The sequence below is a fragment of the Pleurodeles waltl genome, chromosome 10 (assembly GCF_031143425.1).
Source record: "Pleurodeles waltl isolate 20211129_DDA chromosome 10, aPleWal1.hap1.20221129, whole genome shotgun sequence".
Classification (NCBI taxonomy): domain Eukaryota; kingdom Metazoa; phylum Chordata; class Amphibia; order Caudata; family Salamandridae; genus Pleurodeles; species Pleurodeles waltl.
Window position 1 is genome coordinate 928,439,195 of NC_090449.1, and position 12,999 is coordinate 928,452,193.

The following is a 12,999-nucleotide window of genomic DNA, read 5'->3' on the forward strand; positions in this document are numbered from 1 at the left end:
TGGTGTTTATTTCTGTCTTCAATCCCTTAATGAATCTGGACACAAAATTTCCCATATCTTTTGCCTCTATGTTTTCAGTACCACTGTAATGCTTGAAAGCCTGCAGTTACTCCCCATCTTCACCACCATTAGTTTAGTTTTAAATTCTAACCTGGGGCTTCAGGAATAAAATTGGACATGGAGACCCATGGGGTAGATTTTATTGTTTTGTTTTCTGCACAGTAGGTCCCTGTTTGTGTGTGTATTGTCACAGTTCCCTGTCCCCTATTGCTCCATCCCTGACGTTGGCTATCTCAAGGATGTTGTAGCAAAGCCTAATGATGAAACATGCCACGATAAATGAGTGAGGGCAGTTTTTAACAAACCCGGCTTTGTCTTCTATTTTGGTAGAACCTAAATGGGGTACTAGATATGTACCTGTGTTCCTTGTCCTATTTAGTGGTATGTGCAGGATAAAGCTAACCAGAGTTGGAAACAAGCAAGTAAAAAAGAAAGGTGTCAGCACAGCACAGAAGCTCGTTCAAGAGTCTTCTCATGGGTCAAATAAAAAATCTAAGTCTTCTCATCTTAGCATTAAGGTTCGCAGCAAGGGCAAAGAGGTCTGTACCTCTCAAAGGTCAAGGAAAATCAGGAGTGGTGGAAATCCAACGGGGGAACAGTATACTAAAATCCAAGTCAAAAATGATTTGTTCTTCCATCGCACCACACAAACCGGAAAGTATAACTGTCCAATCATAACCCATTATTTGACAGTCACTTGAAACAGCAAGAAAGATTCTCATTGTCAATATAGGAAAGGCATCAATCTTTCTCTCCTGTACAATTTGAAACTATTTTATATCATCCATCGCCACAGTTCCTCAGTGCACCAAGTTCAAGGTTACTTTCTCAGGCTCTCAATGGGTAAAACAATAGGACATCTATTTCCAAGCTAACATTCATTGGGAACGAAGTCTGAAAACAAATGTGATGTTAGCAAAATTGACTAAACATTTTTCACACATTTTAGGAAATAGGGCATTGCAGGCCTCACCTGGGCTAAAGGAGCTATTTAAAATGACACATTCATTTATGTTAATTAGAGCACATATACCCGTTAAAATGATTAATTCATCATTAATAGGCTTGTTCAGTGTTCATGTTACAGTGATTTTAAAATGAAATAGATTTGTTAATACATTTCAATGGCTATAAACACTAACTACATTTTCAACATTAACATGTGACATTTAAAAATGTTCTTTTAGAAATTCATTATTGTTTTTAATGAAAACTATTACTAGATAACATTAGAATACAGATGGAATCAAAACAAATAATTACATTTAGATTAAAATAGCTCTAAAGCATCACATTAGATCACTACCCTACAGAGAATGCACCTTAATATGAGTTTGAGTGCACCATATTACAGTTAAGCTTGTTAGAACTTCAAACAATATAATGGAAATATGGTCACATATAGATGGTCACTGTGATGTCATGTGTGCAGGAGACAGAGGTGAAAGCTTTGGGTTTTGAGAGCGTGACCTGCTTTACAGGTTCCGCTGTCAAAACCTGGAGTGTTTGCTGTGGCTTGGCTGCAGGTAAACCATAGCAAACAGCTATGTCCCGGTGGTGGGCACCCCAGGACATAACAGGAGCCAACCCTGGGCCATCTGTGGCTCCCATCCAATGAGAAAAGCCCCTGGTGGTGGTGGTACCTGGGCTTAAGGGTCCCCAAGGGAGCCCCTTTCTTTTTTTAAATATTTCCCCTGGGGGTGGTAGTTCTGGGGCAATGGGGGAGCCATGCGCCCCCCCCCACAAATAAATAGCTTTTTGTCCTGGGGTGGTGGTTCCGAGGGCATGGGTGGCTGTGGGCCCCCCCCTGCATATAAAATAATGAAAGTCCCGGGAAGGTGGCGGTCCCCAGGGCAGCAGGGGGGCACGGGCCCTCCACATTTTAAAAAATGAAAGCCCTGGGGAGGTGGCAATCCCCAGGGCAGTGGAGGGGCCGCAAGCCCCCCTGCATTTTTAAAAATAAAAGCCATGGGCAGGTGGTAGTCCCCAAGGCAGCGGGGGCATGGGTCCCCGCATATATATTAATGAAAGCTTTGGGGAGGTGGCGGTCCCCAGGGCAGCAGGGGCGCAAGACTCCCGCATATGTAATTATAAAAGCCCTGGGAAGGTGGCAGTCCCCAGGGAAGCGGAGAGGACTGCGGCCCCACATGCATTTTTTAAAAATGAAAGCCCCAGGGAGATGGTGGTCCCTGGGGCTTGGAGGTCCCAAATGGACCCCCTTTTTTGGGGGGAATATTTGCTCTGGGGTGTGGTGGTTCCAAGGGCAGCGTGCCCCCACACATAAATTACTTTATGCCCTGGGGGTGGTGGTCCCCAGGGTGTGGGGGGGCTGCGGTCCCCTGCTCATATAATATAACGAAAGTCCTGGGGAAGTGGCGGTCCCCAGAACAGCAGGGTGTTGCGTGCCCCCCTACATTTATAATAATGAAAGCTCTGGTGAGGTAGTGGTCCCCAGGGCAGCAGGGGGCCATGGGTCCCCACACATTTTTTAAAATGAAAGCCATGGGGAGGTGGCAGTCCCCAGGGCAGTGGACAGGCCGCAGGCCCCCCTGCTTTTTTTTAAATGAAAGCCTTGAGGAGGTGGAGGTCCCCAGGGCAGTGGGGGGGGGGGCATGGGCCCCCGCATGTATAATAATGAAAGCCCTTGGGAGGTGGCAGTCCCCAGGGTAGTGGGGGGGCATGGGCCCTCCACATTTTTTGAAAATGAGGTGGTGGTCCCTGGGGCTGTTGGGGGGGCAGGAAGCCTCCCCCACACAAAATGTTTAATGCCCCTGGGACCTGATCCTCCCATGGGCCTATAAAAACAGGCACGGCACAGGAGCCACGCTTGTTTTTCTTTCTTTTTTTGCCATGAATTCGCAAATATCACAAATTCGTGGCAATTTTTTTTTTTTTAAATGCCATTTTGCTGTGGGGGTAGGTCCCTCTGGGATCCCCTCACCAGTGCTAAGGGGTGAAGGTGACTCTACCCTGGTCCCTTTTCTTTTTTTAAAACATTTTTTCTGGGACACGTCTTAAGCCGAGTCCCAAGATGGCTGCCAACACTGGTTTAAAATGTTGGCAGCCAATCAGAGCTGTGCATTTCCATGCACAAGCTCGTCTTTTTTCATGAATACTTCATGGCCAGAGATATACAAATTTGAATTTCCCGAAATTTCTCAAAAACTACTGACCGGATTTACACCAAGTCAGCAAAGGTGCAATCTGCATACCGAAAGCTAGTTTTCTGCCAAATTTGGTGTAATTCTGTCCAGTGGTTCGGGCTATAGATGTGTCTAAAGAATCCTATGGGAATTATTATGGGAAATGCAATGTTTTTGAGCCCCCTTTTTCTGAGCCCCCACTTGAAGGATCACCTCGAAAGATCCTGTGCACAATGAGAATCACTACAACACTTTTTTTGGAAAATGTTGTGAAGATTTTTCAAATGGTGGCAAAGATATAGGCAGGTTAAAAAACATTTTTTCGATGGAGCATGGTCCTAACTATAACTACCTAGTGGTGACCACCACTAGGTAATATATATATATATATATTTATATATATCAAAAATGAAGTTGTCCTCATGTGAAAGCGCACTCCCAACAGGTTAATTAAACGGGAAGAAAAAGCAAAGCAGCAACTCACAGTGAATTTCTTTAAGCTGTTTCATTATTCCAGGCCTTTGGTTATAAAATCATCTCTGGACACGTGTTTCTAGGTCAATCCTTTCTTCAGCAGAGAAAAATATAGAAGTGTTTCACCCTCGTAGGTGCAGCCAGTGCTGGAAGTGTTCCAGGCATTTCTTTCTTGTTGAAAAGACCGGCATGGCTTCAGCTTGTCTAATTGCAGGCACCTGATTAGTCTCTTTAAATACCAGTCCGCCCCAGTGGGCCTCTCAAGTGAGCAGTGCATGCTTGTTATGGTGGTCCTGCAATTTTTTAATTTTGCCCCAAGTGGGTTGCTGGAGCCAAACGAAATAATGAACCCAAATGCAAAACCTATGTAGGCGAATCCAAAGTAAAATTGACAGATTTGCTGTGAATAGCCCAACCTGATTGCTCTTATGTGACAATCCATTTTTAGTCACACAGACCTGCTTCGATGTGCAGTGGTGCTGCCTTCCCGACTGGACGGGCCGGTTAATTATCAAAAATGAAGTTGTCCTCATGTGAAAGCGCACTCCCAACAGGTTAATTAAACGGGAAGAAAAAGCAAAGCCAGCAACTCACAGTGAATTTCTTTAAGCTGTTTCATTATTCCAGGCCTTTGGTTATAAAATCATCTCTGGACACGTGTTTCTAGGTCAATCCTTTCTTCAGCAGAGAAAAATATAGAAGTGTTTCACCCTCGTAGGTGCAGCCAGTGCTGGAAGTGTTCCAGGCATTTCTTTCTTGTTGAAAAGACCGGCATGGCTTCAGCTTGTCTAATTGCAGGCACCTGATTAGTCTCTTTAAATACCAGTCCGCCCCAGTGGGCCTCTCAAGTGAGCAGTGCATGCTGGTTATGGTGGTCCTGCAATTTTTTAATTTTGCCCCAAGTGGGTTGCTGGAGCCAAACGAAATAATGAACCCAAATGCAAAACCTATGTAGGCGAATCCAAAGTAAAATTGACAGATTTTCTGTGAATAGCCCAACCTGATTGCTCTTATGTGACAATCCATTTTTAGTCACACAGACCTGCTTCGATGTGCAGTGGTGCTGCCTTCCCGACTGGACGGGCCGGTTAATTATCAAAAATGAAGTTGTCCTCATGTGAAAGCGCACTCCCAACAGGTTAATTAAACGGGAAGAAAAAGCAAAGCCAGCAACTCACAGTGAATTTCTTTAAGCTGTTTCATTATTCCAGGCCTTTGGTTATAAAATCATCTCTGGACACGTGTTTCTAGGTCAATCCTTTCTTCAGCAGAGAAAAATATAGAAGTGTTTCACCCTCGTAGGTGCAGCCAGTGCTGGAAGTGTTCCAGGCATTTCTTTCTTGTTGAAAAGACCGGCATGGCTTCAGCTTGTCTAATTGCAGGCACCTGATTAGTCTCTTTAAATACCAGTCCGCCCCAGTGGGCCTCTCAAGTGAGCAGTGCATGCTGGTTATGGTGGTCCTGCAATTTTTTAATTTTGCCCCCAGTGGGTTGCTGGAGCCAAACGAAATAATGAACCCAAATGCAAAACCTATGTAGGCGAATCCAAAGTAAAATTGACAGATTTGCTGTGAATAGCCCAACCTGATTGCTCTTATGTGACAATCCATTTTTAGTCACACAGACCTGCTTCGATGTGCAGTGGTGCTGCCTTCCCGACTGGACGGGCCGGTTAATTATCAAAAATGAAGTTGTCCTCATGTGAAAGCGCACTCCCAACAGGTTAATTAAACGGGAAGAAAAAGCAAAGCCAGCAACTCACAGTGAATTTCTTTAAGCTGTTTCATTATTCCAGGCCTTTGGTTATAAAATCATCTCTGGACACGTGTTTCTAGGTCAATCCTTTCTTCAGCAGAGAAAAATATAGAAGTGTTTCACCCTCGTAGGTGCAGCCAGTGCTGGAAGTGTTCCAGGCATTTCTTTCTTGTTGAAAAGACCGGCATGGCTTCAGCTTGTCTAATTGCAGGCACCTGATTAGTCTCTTTAAATACCAGTCCGCCCCAGTGGGCCTCTCAAGTGAGCAGTGCATGCTGGTTATGGTGGTCCTGCAATTTTTTAATTTTGCCCCAAGTGGGTTGCTGGAGCCAAACGAAATAATGAACCCAAATGCAAAACCTATGTAGGCGAATCCAAAGTAAAATTGACAGATTTGCTGTGAATAGCCCAACCTGATTGCTCTTATATATATATAAAAAAAAATTCCAGCTGAATAAAAGAAAGATAAAAGTGGTGTAACAATTAGGTGAAAATATCAGTTACAAATATAATCGTATATTCATATATAAAAAGATGGATAGGCTGAGGAAACATGTGGAAATAGGATGCAGTACTTATGCAGATGTCTCTCTCTTGAACCACAGTTAGCCGGTTTAAAAATTAATTATTCCTCAAATTACTAAAAATGTATTCCTCCCGTCAGATTTTCAACACACTGGTTTCATGCCTGCATCAGAATCTCAGTGTTGATTTACTTCAGCCTGCTCATCAGCAAAGACTTTAAATTCCACTGCTCTTGCTCCAACAAATGTCATTCAGGAGTGCCTCACATTTGTCTTGAATGCAAAATGGCTGCGCTCTAGCTGCTCATTAGTACTATATGATGAGAATACAGTTGATTACCAGGGAGTTAACTGACAGACCTCTACTGATATAAGAAGTACATGTCAGATAGTTTTACTGAAATGGATACAGTTTTGATACCATCAAGATGGCGTTCAGGTGTGCCACACTTTTGTCAGAAATGCAGAATGTTTGTGCTCAAGTTGTTCATTAGAACTCTGTGAAGGCGCTTAAGTTGATCACTAGGAAGTTATTTAGTTAAAGACTGCTACTGGTGTTGAAAGTACATGTTCATTCTGCATGTCACAATGCTTTACTGACAAGGCTGAGGAAGATATTTGAGAAATCACAGAAAAAGTGTCCTCATTTTAGCCTTCTAGAACAGTAAGTATAAGTTTTACTCAGAATACCAGACTTTATGCTCATGTCGTGGAGGAAGAGAAAATGAACTTCCAGGAAACGTATTCCCCTATTAGCATCAGAAGCGCCTTCCATAAACTCAGTGGTAAAATCATGAGAGAAAAACGTTTTCGTTCATACATAGTTAATCAAATCTCAACAAAGGGTCAGCATTTTGTCAGGATAAAGGCCCCTGAGAACTCACCAGAATTTCTAAAATTAGTAAAATACCACCATCAAAGGATTTGTATTGTGACCAAAATCTGTTATCACCATTCATATGTGTGTCTTTTTGTGACCCCCAAAGCCCGGCATTCACTACAATGTGTTTCAATGGAGCTCAAGTCCTAGAGTCCTTTAATGGCTGCCACAAAATGTTGCCCATGTTATGCCAGCCCAACAAGGGGTGGGCTCTTTCGGACCCCACACATGTCCCTGTGAAACTGTATATGATAAAGAGCTATTTAAGTTAAAATCATGAGCCTTTGCAAATCTTTTTTTGTTGAATATTTCATTTATTAGCAGAAATGTTTTTTTATGTATTAGTAATTATTGAAAATTATCTTTGGAAATATTGAAAAGTACTGTAGTCTTATTTTATTAAAATATAATCTGACAGTTTTTAAAATAAAAAAAGATTCTTAAACTATTTTAAAATACAAATATAAATATGTTTTATAACTATTTTAACATTGAATTATATATATATATATATATATATATATATATATATATATATATATATATATATATCAAACCCAGTGAGAAAGAAATCACCGGACGGCTGCACAATGTAATATTTGTGTTTTTAACTATTTTAAATAATTTAATGGAATTCAATGTAATTTCTTATATGCTGTTGTGTCCCTATCTCCATCATTTTCTGTTGGTGGGTGTTGTAGTACAAGCTGGAGAAACCTACTACTGTTTTGGGTCCTCTTTTGGCTTTAATAACTTTAGAAGTGCTGTTTGTAAATAGCATTGGGTTTACTCTTTTGTGGATGTGTAGACTCCCCTCTGTAGACCCCCTCCCTGACTCTCAATAATCCCTCCCTACTCATCCTTAACCCTCTCCCCGTTAGTAGTATTACCCATTTTACAGTCACTGGTCCCTGTACCTCACACTTTTACTACTAAAACATTTACTTATGTGAGCAGAGATTTGGCATCTAGGGCATAGATCTCAGCACAGAAGCAAATATGAGAGGCAGAGCCAGAAATTCTGCACCTGGGTTTATGAATAGCATTTTGTAGTACATTCATAGTATTATTGTAGCAACTCAAATTGTACTTCAAACTGCAGCTCTTGAATCAGCCCAATGATTTCAATTTATGGACCTCACAGCTGCTCTTATTTTTACTTGCATTAGATGTCATGTACATGTCTATTTTCTGTGGTGGATGGAAGTAGGAGTTTAAATGCAATAGCAACTTTGGCCACCGTGGAGTGTGGTGTGGTGTGGGTAGAACTTTCAAATTATTTTTTAAATAAAATGATTACAGTGTTGCCCTGTGCACTGTTGTGTCCTTTGTAGTTTATTTTTCAAGGTCAGTTGGTACGGATTTTGACATTTTAGTACTGTTGTCTACATTTTTTAGCATTGTGTGGAAGCTTTCAGTAAATTATCATGGGTTGTGCTTGTGGCTTTGATTAGCTGCATTATTTTTTGGGAGTCAGTTCTGCCAGTGGTGCCTTCCCTTACACCTAAATTTGCACTTTCCTATTGTTGATAGAAAGAGTCATAGTTTTGGTTTCTGGTTTCTAGCTGGGAAAATTATTATTGCTTCTGTCGTGACATTTTGTCTTCTTTCATAAGATGCTAAGGGTCTTAAAGATTGACAGATGTGGAGCATCCACCAAAAGTAGCAGATGTCCCGTCCAACCTGCTTAGTGTCTAACAGACTTCCATGCTTTCTAATAGGGCAGAAGGACACTAGCCGCTTATTAGTGGCTAGCCAGCATCCATCAAATTCTAAGTGAGGCTCTAGGGGCCAGATGTGCCAAAGGTCTGCGTGTTCACATATGCTCTGGTTTGGTAAATCAGAGTGTTTGCAAACGCCAAAACCATTTTTCAAATGTACTAATCCCATTTAGTGATTCAGAAAAGCTTTTCTGAATTGTTAAATAGGTTTTGGAAACCATACCTGATTGGTATTTAGAAAGGGTGTGTTTAATGCGTCCCTTACAAGTACTGATTCCTTATGGTATGCATTAATGTTTTGTGACTGAAATCCAGTTGCAAAATATTTACATTTTACCAACATCTCAAAGGAGGTGGTAACCAATTTGCAAATGGGAAGAGATCCCCAAAGGACACCTTTCCCCTTCTGAATGTTGAAAAAAAAGAAAAGCATTCACACACATTCTGTTCTCCTGACCCCAGCAGGTCTCCATCGTGGGGATTGTAGACAATCATAGTAGGTCGCTATTTGCAACTTACATTATTGTACATATTCATGAGGTACCTCAGATTGCGACCCACTACAAATTATGATTTTGCAAATTCATTTTATTAATACATAGGTCACTTTGCAAAATCAAAATCGATTTGGGAAAATTTGGTGCACAATTTTCAGTCACTGTCACCGAATCAATCTTTTATACGTATGGCACTAAGTTTATTACCGCTGTATGGGTAATCTCGAGCTCGGCCAGATTACCAAAACTATGAACCATGAGAGACAAGAATCCATGACCAATCCTTATTTCCTTTTACAAGGAGAGCTACTAAAATCATGTATGGTGTGTTACTTTTTGTAATGCCCTTATGGCCTTTCTCACCATAGTGACATTTTTAAATATTTTACACAATGTATTTGTCATCAGTTTGTATGCCTGAATTGCAATGGGAGTGAAATCTAAAAGTAATAATGTACCAAATACAAAACATAACTCAGATTACAATAATTTCTGAAAATGATTAGAATTACACTGTTGTCATTATAGTAAAGGAAGGCAATGAAATAAGAATCAGGTATCTTAAAAGAATTTCTGGCAGAAGCAGACATAAGAATGCATACATGATCAGTGGAGTTATTTTTGCTCTCCTATCTTTGCTCTTTTATCAGTACCAGTTATGGCTGCCCTTCACTCCCCATTGTACCCCAGTGGATTGTTGGATGTAACTTTCCCCCAGTTCCACCATTTAGGTGGGTATCAGTATTAAACTGCAGTTGTCAATTTTACTACTTTCCCAACAATGCTGTTTTGATCTTCTCTCATTAAATGCCACATTCAGACTTTAACACATCTTGTAAAACCACCGCCACACATCGCATAAAATACAGATGTAGAAAGACTGTAAACTTTTTTGGCAAACACCTCTGTCACCACCCGCAGGTAACCAGGCTCTGCCATGTGAACACCCAAAGAAGATGTGGCTGCAGGCTACTGGCCACAACTCTCAACTCACAACACAATCTGATTTTATTTGACAATTTCTGCGTTTCCTTCAAAACTCACTCAAAGAAACACTGATGTCTAAAAATATAGACATCTTTTATAAATTTCACCTGTTTATAATTAGCTTACTACATATGTAAATTCATATGCACGACATTACATGTTTTATAGTAGGACACGAAAATATTAGATCTGTGATTTGGAAGATCACAAAGTTTGCAACCACAATTCTTTTTCTGTGTCTTAACCCCCTTTTTGTTACTCGGAAGAGCCTTTTTGAATTGCAAAATGAGCTTTGTAACTCAATCTAAATCGCAATAAGAGGGGAAATGATAGGCGTTCCCCCTCGTTTCTGCAATTTTCTATGAGATGCATGAAATGTTATGACCCCAATTGCAGTTTAAAATTATTGTAAAATTAATAAAACATTTTTTGAGGTGGTAACTGATTCGTAAAGGGAAAGCTTTGTCTGTTGAACAGCTCCCCTCTGGGAATTGCGTCCGATGGCTTCAAGAAAGTAGGAGGTGGTAAAGGGTCTTCAGCAAGCTCCCACTACTGTATTTCCAAATAAAATACCAGCTCCTTTAAGTAACACAAACTGCTTCAAAAACAAATATTTCCCGTTTGTGATCGAAAACATAGGGCCTCATTTCCGGAGCCCATAGCACAGAGCGTGCAGCAAGTACCTTGCTGCGCCATCCTGCACCACTGGGAAAGGTCAGAAATGCATTGAATCTACAAAGATACAGCACATTTCTGTCCTCTCCCCCTGCGCTGGTGCACACACTACTGCCATGCTCCAATGCATGTACCCTTGCACCATGGTTCAAGGGTGCCTGCATTGTGGGGATGATTGTTTTTGTGCACAAAAACAATCACAAGAGGTGTTTTCCTCTTTCTATGTGTACTGCAGAATCCAGCACACATAGAAAGAGGGAAAAAAGGAAGAAATAAAGATCTTTCTCCCCATTGCATCACCCTTACACCACCCCTGAGGTGGCATAGATATCTGATGCATTCCCAGACTAGTAAATCTGGGAATGCATCTGATTTCTTTGTGTTCCATGGGTGTTGCGTGGGAACACCCCAAGCAACACCCATGGAATGTCCCTTTCACAAAGTGTTATGCATGAAAGGGGTCCATAATTACAAGACCATGAAAAACCACACAAGGTGACTTTGCATGGCCTTGTAAATATGGAAGAGCACACTGTGCCACCAGAGCTTAAAAAAAATGACGCTCCGGTGGCTCAGTGTGCCGCTAGCACCTCGTAAATGAGGTCCGTAGTGTTTGTTGTCTTCTGTTCCTTGCAGGCCACTATCCCTGTGTTTCTAGCCAATCACAAACCACAGCTTGCCAAATTAATTTTCAATAGACTCATTGTCTGTCCTCTGCAACAGGGTATTTTGTGACACGATCTGTTCGTATAGGTCACAAATAATCAGTGCACTATTTGCATCTTTTGTTTGTGGACTGAGTTTTCATAAATCAGGCTCATGGTTCTTTTTTCATGAGCTCATTTTCCAGTAAATATTTGTGAATAGTTTCAATCCTGATTCTAACGTAACTTTATATGAAGGTGGTGAATGTTCCTGCTTGATGCTTGTCTAACGTAAAACCAAACGTGAAATATGAATGCGGAATAATTTACCTACCTAAAATAGCTTTCTGTTTTCCCAAGTGAAGGCATAATGCTGATGAAACGAAATAAGCAGAAAACAAGATGTAAGCATTAATTTCCCTGTTTATAATTAGAACACCATGTTTGGTTGATAACCAAAAATAGGGCAAATGCAAGGACACTCCCAGATGCTTCAATAACACACGTTCACACAGCCACAGATAAATCATGTAGTGCTGTTATAATAGTTTTATGTGACTATCCCAAAATACTCCAGGCACCACCGTGGACCATTCCCCGGTACTGATGGTATGACTGTTTTTTATAACGAGTTTCTTTTTTTTTTGTTGAGTATTTTCTTTCCACTTTTTTTAGGATCAGTTTATTAAATGAAAATAAGATGTCTTTGTTATCTTTGATGGGCCAATAATATGTTGCTGCTACATACCTCTTCTCTCCCAAATTTAAATTAAATGGAACCCATCTAAAAGAAACCATGCACGCCTCCCTTGATGGTCCTTCCTGCAGAGAGAATATTAATTTTCAAACCTTACCTAAATTATTTGGCAAAGCCTCTAAGTGTGGCTGATCCCAAAGGGAAAAATACAGATCTACCCTTTTCCTTTGAAGTTGCTTTTCTGTCAACAATTTTAAATGTATTTTTTGAGTCATGGCGATAGTTGGATTCCGATTTGAAAAATATGAGATTTCATTTTCATCTAGAATATCTGTACAATAAAGGGAGAAAAACGTGCACACATAGTTATTTTAACTTTGAGAACCATTAAACACCATTTAGAATGATTTTACCACAGTTTATCTGATCATTACAAAACAAAATTTCTGAAATATTTGTTTCTTCTTCTTTGCTAACACCAATAACCCTGCCCTGTTTCCTAACCATATGCTAAGCGCCATCCATCCTAAGCAAAGTTCCACTTCAGAAGACAACCCGTCAAAGTACCTACCCTGTACCCAGATACTGAGTACACCCTGCAGTATGCACAAACTAGCCCTGGAACCCTCGCTTCTTAAAGGGTGCCCTCTAATATCAGATTAGGTGTGATACCGAGAGTCTATCCCACTCTCAGAGTAATCACCAGCCTCTCCCTCTTCCTAGCCATTAGCACCACAGCAATAATTAATCGAATATTTAGCACTATCTTCAACATTCTACTTCTTCGGATGAGTTTTTCACTTCTGAGGTTGTGCTCATTATGTTCAAGAACTCTTTTGCTACAGAAACAATTGTGAATATGCAAATCTTCATGTGGGCCAGAACGTTTAGTTCTGACTGTTATTCCAACCTGGTTGAGCACCTGCCACCTAATAGGGTGTG